Source organism: Ornithorhynchus anatinus, chromosome 4 (assembly GCF_004115215.2).
Source record: "Ornithorhynchus anatinus isolate Pmale09 chromosome 4, mOrnAna1.pri.v4, whole genome shotgun sequence".
In the NCBI taxonomy this organism is placed as follows: Eukaryota; Metazoa; Chordata; class Mammalia; order Monotremata; family Ornithorhynchidae; genus Ornithorhynchus; species Ornithorhynchus anatinus.
The window spans coordinates 58,716,549-58,725,038 of NC_041731.1; the positions used below are offsets into that span (position 1 = coordinate 58,716,549).

At 43.8% G+C, this 8,490-nt stretch overlaps 1 non-coding gene across 1 annotated transcript; it reads left to right on the plus strand.

Annotated features, from left to right (window-relative positions):
* Positions 1 to 4,975: 4,975 nt before the first annotated feature.
* On the plus strand, positions 4,976 to 5,112 carry LOC114811443. The gene has a single exon (XR_003759146.1). It is a non-coding gene; the product is annotated as a small nucleolar RNA SNORA7 (small nucleolar RNA).
* The last annotated feature ends 3,378 nt before the right edge of the window (positions 5,113 to 8,490 follow it).

An 8,490-nucleotide genomic window follows, 5' to 3' on the forward strand; every position in this document is an offset into this window, starting at 1 on the left:
GCCATGGGCAAGAGATTGGTGGATAGACAACATCGAGGTACAGTGAGAAGCTTAGCAATTGAGGAGCCAATTGTGCCGGCTGGGTCGTAGTAGAAGTGTAGCGAAGTGAGGTAGGAGGGGGCAAGATGATTGAGTGTTTTAAAGCCAAAGGTGAGGAGTTTTTGTTTGATGAGGAAGTGGGTGGGCAACCACTGGAGTTTCTTGAGGAGTGGGGAAACATGGCCTGAGTGTTTCTGTAGATAAATGGTCCAGGCAGCAGAGTGAAGTAGGGACTGTAGTGGGGAGAGATAGAAGGCAGGGAGATCAGCAAGGAGGCTGATACACTAATCAAGGCAAGATAGGGTAAGTGAGTGGATTAAATTGATGATCTCAGAGAAGCAGTGTGGCTCAGTGGAAAGAGCCCGGGCTTGGGAGTCACAGGTCATGAGTTCGAATCCCTGCTCTTCCACTTGTCAGCTATGTGACTGTGGGCAAGTCACTTCACCTCTCTGGGCCTCAGTTACCTCATCTGTAAAATGGGGATTAAGACTGTGTGCCTCACATGGGACAACCTGATTACCCTGTATCTCCCCCAGTGCTTAGAACAGTGCTCTGCACATAGTAATACCAACATTATTATTATTATTATTATATTACGAAAGTCTGCCCAGTTCTGCTTAGAGTCCCCCAGACCTAGACCATTTCCTTATGGTTCCCTGACCGCCTCACTCTGTCCCCGTCCCAGGATCCTCTGAACATGGTGCCGCTTCCAAGCTCTAGAACTCGGTAGCAAGAGCCGAGGGTGACAAGGCCAGATTAATCCTCCTGGGAGCCAAAAAGCATTAGAATTTGTGGGGCTACTGGATAAAGGCTTATTTCCTAATTTAAAACAAAATAATTCAAATTTCAGCATAGATCAATCAATGGTATTTATCGTGCGCTCACTGTGTGCAGAGCACTGTACTGTTTGGGAGAGTGCATACGACAGGGCTGGTAGACATGTTCCCTGACCACAAGGAGCTTACCGTCCACAGAGGTTGTTGGCATTTGGCTTTTTATCAGAAAGCCATTCTATGAATAGGCTTCAGTCTTCAAACTTGTAAAATAAAGTCTCTGTCTCATCTGGGCCCGAGGGGGAGGGTTGATGCTCAAAATATAAAGGTGCCCTGTGCCGAATCAGTTCAGGGCAAGATACAAATCAGCTAAAAATTGAGTTGTCCCATACAAAACTCAATGGTTGACCACCCTAGGGGAAGAGGAGACTGTAAACCCCTCTTTAGACTTTAAACCTGTTATGGGCAGGGAATATGTTTGATTATTCTCTTGTCTTGAACTCTTCCAAGTTCCTAGAACAGTGCTTTGCACACAGTAAGCCCTCAATGAATATGATTGAGCTTATTATGGGCAGCTTATCGAATCCCAGCTCTGCCACTTGTCGGCTGTGTGACTGTGGGCAAGTCACTTAACTTCTCTGTGCCTCAGTTCCCTCATCTGTAAAATGGGGATGAAAACTGTGAGCCCCACGTGGGACAACCTGATTCCCCTATGTCTACCCCAGCGCTTAGAACAGTGCTCGGCACATAGTAAGCGCTTAACAAATACCAACATAAACATACAGCACTCTGCACACAGTAAGCACTCTAATAAAGATGATTGAATGAATGAATGGGCAGGGAAGGTGCCTACTTAGTCTCTTGTACTGTGCTCTCCCAAGCGCTTAAAACAGTACCAGAGAAGCAGCGTGGCTTAGTGGAAACGGCACGGGCTTGGGAGTCAGAGGGTGTGGGTTCTAATCCCCCTCCACCATTTGTCTACTGTTTGACCTAGGGTAAGTCACTTAACTTCTCTGGGCCTCAGTTACCTTAACTGTAAAATGGGGATTAAGACTGTGAGCCCCATGTAGGACAAGCTGATTACCTTGTAACTACCCCAGCGCTTAGAACAGTGCTTGGCACATAGTAAGTGCTTAACAAATACCATAATTATTATTATTATTATTACTCTGCCTAGGGTAAACACTCAATCAGTCCAATTGAGTCACATCATCTTTGATTATGAAAGGCAGCTCTGTTGAGAATTCAGCACCTTTCATCCCAAGAATTGTTCTGGGCTTTACCAAATGAAGATTACATTATATGCAGAATAGCTCACCAATCCCTGAAGTAAAGGCAGAGAGAGAGGAGAGGCTTAATCAATCAATTAATTGTAATTATTGAGAATTTACTGTGTACAGAGCCCTGTACTAAGCCCTTGGGGAGTCCAATACAACAATATAACCGACACATTCCCTGCCCACAATGAGTTTACAGTCTAGGGTGGGAGACAAACATTAATATAAATAAATAAATTCTGGGTATGTACCTAAGTGCTGTGGGGCTGAGGGAGGGGTGATTAAAAGGAGCAAATCAGGACGATCCAGAAGAGAGTGGGAGAAAAGGAAAGGATGGTTTAAATCGGGGAAGGCTTCACGGGGCTGGAGTGGCAACATTAGAATTAATCCATCAAATCGTATTTACTGAGCACTTACTGTGTGCAGAGCACTGAACTGAGCACTTGGGAGGGAAAAGGGGCAGAGTGAATAGAGAACACCTCATACAGATGAAGACTGGGGGTGATAGAAGAGGAAGAGAGAGGAGCTCTCTTTGAAACAGACTCTCCGCAACCGTCACTTAAAGGAATCCAACCCCGCCGGCCCAGATTAGCCAATTCTTCAGCAATCAGTCAGTCGATAGTATTTGTTGAACACTTGCTATGTACAGAGCACTGTACTAAGCGCTCGGGAGATTACAAGACATATTTCCTGCCCAAGTGAGCTTACAATCTTTACTCAAATAAAGACCCAGAGGGAGGCTTTACAATGGACAGAGTGAGGTGATATGGTCCTCCAAGCTTATGAAATTGAGTTTGCCCTCAAATCAATCAATCAATCAATAAATCAATCGTATTTACTGAGCACTTACTGTGTATCGAGCACTGTACTGAGCATTTGGGTGATTACCTAAGAATCACATACAACATAAGAATATAACAGAATAGAGTAATAGAGAAGCAGCGTGGCTCAGTGGAAAGAGCACGGGCTTTGGAGTCAGAGGTCATGGGTTCGAATCCCAGCTCTGCCACTTAGCTGTGTGACTGTGGGCAAGTCACTTCACTTCTCTGTGCCTCAGTTACCTCATCTGTAAAATGGGGATGAAGACTGTGAGCCCCACGTGGGACAACCTGATTCCCCTGTGTCTACCCCGGTGTTTAGAACAGTGCTCTGCACATAGTAAGCGCTTAACAAAATACCAACAGAATCCCTGGAGTTTATTTCTGGATTCTCAATCACTTGTGTAAAACTCAGGAAGACCCAGGAAATAGTTTAGGGAACTGTAGTCCTAAGGGACCTCTCTCAGAATGGCACCTGGTACTCTACCAGTCTCGGCTACGGGTGGGAGAGTCGAGCAGCAGCATCCCCTTTCCATTCCTAGCTTGGCCAGTGGCTAGCGAGGGGAAGGCAATCTGCTACAAATCAAAACTCTCCTGTGCTGGGCAGCAGAGGCGTGGGCGAGAGTAGAGGGTGGAGATTCAAGTTTACTGTGTGGAAGAGGCAATTGTAAACCACTTCCATATTTTGACGAAGAAAACTCTATGGATACACTATCAGACTGCTGAAGGAAGTGGGACATTCTGGGAGAGAGGTGTCCATGGAGTCGCTCTGGCTTGGAGACGACTCGACAGCATAAGACAAATCCTAAAGGAAGAGGCTAGGAGTCTGGAAGAAGACACAGTGAAAATGCAAGCAGCCTAAATAAGTTGAATAAATTGACACATTAGACTCTGAGCTTGCTTTGAGCAGGGAAGGCATCTGATAATTCTGTTGTATTGTGCTCTCCCAAGCACTCAGTACTGTGCTCTGCACATAGTAAGTGCTCAATAATTATGATTAATTGATTGCTGTATTGAAGAATTGAATTGTAAGAATTGAAGCCAACTGGAATGGGAGGCTCCATGGCTTGGTAGTTTTGAAACCTACTTGTATCCACTAATCAATCAATCAGTCAATCAATCCATGGTGTTTACTGAGTGCCTGCTACATGCAGAACACTGTCCTAAATGCTGATCGATGGTATTTAGACATAGATCATGTAATATCCCCCTCAAAGTGAATGCAATGAAATCAGGGATCTCGAAGCAGTCCATTTCCATAGCCAAGAATAGTTGTAGGGAAACAGACAGAACCTAGATTACTCTCTAGATTGTAAGCTCATTGTGGGGAGGGAATGTGTCTGTTATATTGTCGTGCTGTACTCTCCCAAGCACTCGGTAGAGTGCCCTGCACACGACTGATGCCGATAAATACAACCAATTGATTTACTGTTTAAGAAACTACAGCCATTCAAATAGCATCATTCCTCTAGACTGTAAGCTCGCTGTGGGCAGGGAACATGTCTACCAACTCCATTATATTGTAATTTCCCCAGCACTTAGTACAGTGTTCTGCACGCAGTAAGCACTCTGTAAATATGATTGAATGATTGATTGTGCCCTTCATCACCCTCTGGCTGGAGTACTGCATCTGATCTTTTGCTTCCAGCCTCTCCCCTCTTACGGTCTGCAGTCCAGAAGCATAATAATAATACTAATAATAATAATGATAACTATGGTATTTGTTAAGTGATTACTATGTGCTAGGCACTCTACTAAGCACTGGAGTGGATAAGAGCAAATAGGGTTGGATACAGTTCCGGTCCCACATGGGGCTCACAGTCTCAATTCCCATTTTACAGATGAGATTAACTGAAGTCCAGAGAAGTGAAGTGTCTTGCCCAAGGTCATACAGCAGCCAGCATCACTCCCCACCTTAAAATCTGCCAAAAGCTACCAATCAACCCCAAATCTCCAACCATTGGATTAAATTCCAGTGACTGACTGAAGACTCTCCACCAGTTGCCACATCATTACCTTTCCACTCTCAACTCACTCCACCCAAATTTGCACTCTCTACTTCTCTTAACCCTTCTCAGGATCACATCTGGAGAGGTTCCAGTACTCTATCAGACTCAACTATGGGAGGGAGAGTCAAGCAGAGGCATATCCATTCCATTCCTAGCTTGGCAGTGGCTAGCGACTGGAAGACAATCCGCTACAAGTCAAAACTCACCTGTGCTGGGCAGTGGTGGCATGGGAAAGAGTCAAGGGAGGAGACTCAATTTTACTGCACGGATGAAGGCAATGGTAAACCACTTCTGTATTTTTACTAAAAAACTTAAGTTTATCAGGTTGGACATAGTCCCTGTCCCACATGTGGCTCACAGTCTTATTTCTCATCTTACAGATGAGGGAACTGATGTACAGAGAAGTGAAGTGATTTGCCCAAGGTTACACAGCAGACAAGTGGCAAAGCAGGGATCAGAACCTATGACTTTCTGACTTTCTGCTCTATTCACTACAAGATGCTGCTTCACTGTCCTCTTTCGATGATGAAAGAGGGCAGCTCTCTGATTCCAGGTGATAATTTATTAGCATGTGTAACGCCCCCCTCCCACTCCCCTGCTTACGACAGGGAAGCTGAGGCATCCTGACGGCCATTTCCCTTTAATGTGTATTATCACCCTCAAATCTGCGAGATCAGAGTGCTCACCTATGTTGGCCTAATGGACCTGTTCCTCGATTGATTTCATTTGGTTTCCCTTTGCTGTCTAAACTATAGATTACCAATGTATTAATAGGGATTTTTGGAGATGACTTCTAAGCCCTGGGACTGCATAATTACAGACACGACCTCAGAATTCTCCCCAATAGTGGGCTTGCCAGATGCTTAATTTCTTTTCTCTCTGCAATAGTTTCTTTCAATCAATCAATCAATCAATCCATTATCATACTTATTGAGTGCTTATTGTGTCCAGAGCATGATACTAAGGGCTCAGGAGAGTTACAGAGTTAGTAGACACGTTCCCTGCCCACAGTGAGCTATCTAGAGGAGGCCTCAGTCTCTGTTCTGGGAGAATTTCCATGCTCTTTGCTCATCTATGATGCTCAGACAACTTAAAAGCATTAATCATTAAATGTCTAATTACCCAGGGGATCACTGTGTGCTTCTTGTGGGCAGAATGTCCTCAGGTCACCTAGTCAACTCTTCTGCCTCTTAGCAGAGTTGTTCCTAAACCATCCCAGCAGATGGGAATCTCTCCTTGATTTTAATGATAACCAGCAAAGGAGAGACCCCATTTTCCTTCAAAACCCATTCTGCTGCCTAAATTCTCCCCCGGGAACAGCTTATCCCTACATGACTTGCCTTGATTAATATCAATTTCCTACACCAGCCCACTCTGCTGCTTGGTCTCTGTGTAATAATAATAATGATGGTATTTCTTAAGCACTTACTACATATCAGGAGCTGTACCAAGTGCTGGGGTGGATTCAAGCAGATCGAGTTGAGCACAGTCCCTGTCCCATGAGGGGCTCACGGTCTCAATCCCCATTTTACAGATTAGGTAACTGAGGCCCAGAGAAGTGAAATGGTTTGCCCAAGGTCATACAGCAGACAAGTGGAAGAGCCAGCATTAGAACCCATGACCTTCTGAGTCTCAGACCTGTACTCTATCCACTACTCCTTGCGGCTTCTCTTAGCCGGTTATAAACTTTTTTTTCATTGCGACATGTCGTGGGTGAAATCTTGATTATATGAACTAAGAACTGAATTTTACCTCGATTCATGATGTAAAATAAAGACCTGACTTTTAATTAATTGCCCAAACAGTAAAACAGTTTCCTCCTCTTGACCTCCTGCACCGCCCCCCAAAAAAACCCAAACCAAAACCAAAAGACCAAAAAAAACCCCCAAAACTTTGTGTTGGGGAAAAGATACTTTTGCCAAAAAGATTCAGATAGAGAATGATATATTTGAGGGAAACAAAATAATTATAGTAATTTGGCCACGAGAGGGCTCTCTTTAATGCCATCAGGGAGAAGTTAATCTAAAAACTGTGTGGGGTTTCAATGAAGTGAATTATTTAGTCTGGACCTAGCAGGGGCAGTGAATCTAGAATTTTTACCTAAGCATGTGAAAGAAATGAATTTCACAAGCGTGTCTCTGCTCTGGAATACAGTTTCCTGGGTTAGTTCAGTGCTTTGCACACAGTAAGTGCTCAATAAATAAAAGCCATTGATCGACTGAGCGTTCTGGAGAAAGTAAACCAAGAGGAAACTATGACTGACTCCAAAGTGTTCATTCTATGGTGAAAGGAACTTTTTAAGGCAGTTGACTTTAGGACTCTTTTGAACTCACTCAAAGTTCCCCATCAACCCTCCCCACCGCTATCCCAAAATGGGGATTTCCATGTTGTGGTGACAGCTTTCATTTGTACTGTCCAAGAGAGAGAGCCAATAGAGAGAAGACTGAACCAACAAGGATGTGTAGGAAGTTTGAATTGATAAAAACAGATCTAAAGTCCTTAGGAAAGGAGGACAACAGGAGGGATAAGGTTGGAGAAATTGGTAAGCATGGAAACATTATGCCAAAGAACCTCCAAATTGGAATTCCATTTGAAAATCTTATGACTTTTTTGATTTTAACATCACTATATATGAATATTACTTGTCTTCTACAAAATACCTGACTTCAAACTCTGATAATTTTAATACCCGGACTGTACCCTTGCTATCCTCCCCCCTCTTCTCTTTCTCCTCCTCCCCGTTTTAGATATGGAAAAAACTGAGTTCTATCAGGTTAGTTAGGCCAACTCTTCTAAAGAATAGAATCAGTAGTATTGCTGGAAACAGCTAATCATCATCAAACATCAATCAATGGCATTTACCGAGTGGTTACTGTGTGCAGAGCACTGTACTAAGTGCTTGGGAAATTAATAATAAGAATAAGAATAATAGTTGTATTTGTTAAGTGCTTATCATGGGCCAAGCACTCTTCTAAGCACTGGGGTAGATACAAGGTAATCAGCTTGTCCCACATGGGGTTCATACTCTCAATCCCCATTTGACCCATGAGGTTGAGGCATAGAGAAATCAAGTGACTTGGCCAAGGTCATACAGCAGACAAGTGACAGAGCCGGGATTAGAACCTATGACCTCTGACTCCCTCACCTGAGCTCTTACTACTAAGCCACGCTGCTTCACGTGATCCCTGCAATAAGGAGCTTACTGTCTTCAGGGGGAGACAGACTTCAAAATAGATGATGGAGCAGGAAATAGTGAAGTAGTCTTTACCCTTACTACAAAAGCTTACAAGAAAATAGGAATTCAAAAAATTTCCTCTCATTTCATTTTTAGTGAGATGGATAATAACAATAATAATAATAATGATATTTGTTAAGTGCTTGCTATGTGCCAGGAACTGTATTAAGTACTGGGGAAGATACAATGCAATTAGGTTGAACACAGTCCCTGTCCCACATGAAGCTCACAATCTTAACCCCATTTTACAGATGAGGTAACTGAGGCACAGAGAAGTGAAGTGACTTGCCCAAGGTCACACAGCAGACGAGTGGCGGAGCCGGGATTAGAACCTAGGTC